Source organism: Glycine soja, chromosome 1 (genome assembly GCF_004193775.1).
Source record: "Glycine soja cultivar W05 chromosome 1, ASM419377v2, whole genome shotgun sequence".
Taxonomy (NCBI): Eukaryota; Viridiplantae; Streptophyta; class Magnoliopsida; order Fabales; family Fabaceae; genus Glycine; species Glycine soja.
The window spans coordinates 39,950,292-39,952,916 of NC_041002.1; the positions used below are offsets into that span (position 1 = coordinate 39,950,292).

The 2,625-nt window shown below is 29.7% G+C and overlaps 1 long non-coding RNA gene across 1 annotated transcript; it reads right to left on the minus strand.

Annotated features, from left to right (window-relative positions):
- Nucleotides 1–1,518: 1,518 nt before the first annotated feature.
- On the minus strand, nucleotides 1,519–1,926 carry LOC114405059. Its single transcript, XR_003665167.1, has 3 exons — nucleotides 1,803–1,926; nucleotides 1,616–1,708; nucleotides 1,519–1,544 (listed from the first exon to the last, which is right to left on the minus strand). It is a non-coding gene; the product is annotated as an uncharacterized LOC114405059 (long non-coding RNA).
- Nucleotides 1,927–2,625: the final 699 nt, after the last annotated feature.

A 2,625-nucleotide genomic window follows, 5' to 3' on the forward strand; every position in this document is an offset into this window, starting at 1 on the left:
CGAAGACCTCTGGTATCGAGAATATTTTGCAGAGGTTTTAAACCTACGCTAACTGTAGAGGTTTATTGGAAGTGATTTTTATACCTACACTAAATATGGAGGTTTTTTGTATGAGGTTTTAAACCTATGCTAAATGCGGAGGTTTATTAAAAGAGGTTTTAAAACTATACTATGGAGGGGTTTTTTTTAAATCATGCTAAAAATAGATGTTTTACAATTGATTTTCTAATTTTCCTTATTTTCTTGTATATAATGATTTTGTATACTCATTTTAGTTTCATAATCTACATGTATTACAATTTTTCATTTTCTTATGATATCGATAAAAAAATGTGATAAAAAAACTCATGATGAGAATGTAGAAATTATATTTCAATAACCAAAATAATAGCATATAGTTCAAAGATTTATAATTTAAATTTCTATTGTAAATCAAAGTATGACATAAAATCCATAACAAAGTAATATTAGTCTTGTACTAAACTTTAAATCCAAAATACATTATAAGCAAACTAAGGGTTGCTAGCACCAGAAGATCCTCTTGCATCCAAAGGTGTATTAGGAACACTTGAAGCATCATTTGGCTGAAATAAGAAAAGAAAAACACTTAGTCACATATACTATATACAAGGGTGTATCACACATACTAAATCATAATGACCATCAATAAAAATAATCAATTCTAAACAATTGTTTTAATATTCTAAACTTATGCATGGTTATTACCTTGGTCATGTATGTTTACTTAAAGACCTAACTTGAGATAAAGAGTATTAAGAGCTAGCCAAAATGAATAAAATTCTACCTTAATATTGTTTATTAACTATAAAATCTACCTACAAAACTGTAAATTAATTAGCTTAATAAACACGCGTACCAATTACAAAATATATTTCCTTACTAATATGCGTGAATAAATTAATAAACTATAGACATATGTAAAACAATTTTAAGAGTACATTGTGTATTATACTAACAAGTTTTAGGATACCTCACATATACATAATGATGTATGCATATTAATTACTTACATGTGTTTGATCAGGAGTGAAATAACTAGCTAATTCTTCAGGGATCCTTCCTTCCTTCATTATCAAGTATGCCTTAAAAGCTAATTCTAAATTGTTGTATTTCTCTTGCCTTTGGTTTGAAGATGGAAAGGCAACACCAGATGAAGAAGAGCTCAGACTAGAAGCTCGAAGTCTTGTGTTCCTGAATGTATTAGAAGGAACAACTCCTAATCCCATGCATCGCACTCTCCCAGAGTGCTCTAACCCTAACACTCTACCAACAGCATCAAGAGGAGAAACTTCAGATTCATCAACTATGCTTTGAGTTAATCCTACTTCAATTTGTTCTTGCAAACATGTAATAAAATGAAATATAAAAGTTTTAAGATTAAGCACAATCCTTGAAAACGATGTTACTAAAGAAAAACATACTGCTATAGTCTTTGCTGCTTCATTTACTAATGATCCATCTTTCCTTTTATGAATTTCAATATATAATTGTCCACGACTTGATAGCTTCCCAGTTTCTAACAACTAAGATAAATAAAGAGTAAGTAAACATTGAACTTCTTTAATTAGTAAAAGTTAACATTTAGTGTCATTACCAACTCATTTCTTCTTCTAGGATTAGCTTTGGATCCACCAGTGTGTGGAATAACTTGCTTGCTTCGAATTTCTTTATTTCTCCTACAAAGTTCCTATATGCAAAGCAATTTCAAGTTTACAACTTGTAATAGTAATCATATAATTAGCTATAAAAACAATTCAATAATTAAAACAATCTAATTGTACCAATGTTGATGGTTTATGACGATAATGAACAAAACGAGCCCATTGATCTTTATCTATGCCTATCGGCACATTTTTTATGATTTCATCTCTTGTTTTGGTTGGATCGTTGAATTCATTCCATAAGCTTTGCTTATTTGTAGCCCATTTTCTTCTCATACTCAATTTGTAATACCGTTTTGCACCAGCTTCATTAATCTTAAAATAAAATCGAGGGTAAAAAAAAGACAAATTTATCAATATCATATGCAAAATAATATATATATATATATATATATATATATATATATATATATGAAAAATAGTAAAGATAGGGTTTCTAAGTGGTGTAGATATAAAAAGTTATATATAACTAATTGACATACCTTTAAAATTGTTTCAAAGCAATCATCAAAATAAGCTTTAGGTACGCCTGAAGATCCAGACCATCTATCATAATCCATAGGAAATAATTTGCAATCAGCTGCTAGGGTTCCAAGAAATCCTGCAAGCAAGGCTTGTGCTTCACCAATTGCTTGGCCTTGGTCATCAAAATTCACAATGATGCGTAACTCCCTAGGTAAGCTATTGACTCCCCTAACTTTCACCTTAATCTTCTTGATCGTTTCTTCAGAGTCTTTAACAATAAAATAATTTCTCAATAAGAAAATGTAATATACTTCATATGATGATAATTACAAAAATAAAAATAAAATAAAATACTTGTATACCTATTGCCTAAACAGTCCAACATTGTGTAGACTCACGCCCAACATGACATCTAGTTGTTTCATCTTCTTGTGGAACTTCAGATGTTGATACATGAGAAAGAGGGACATTACCAGTT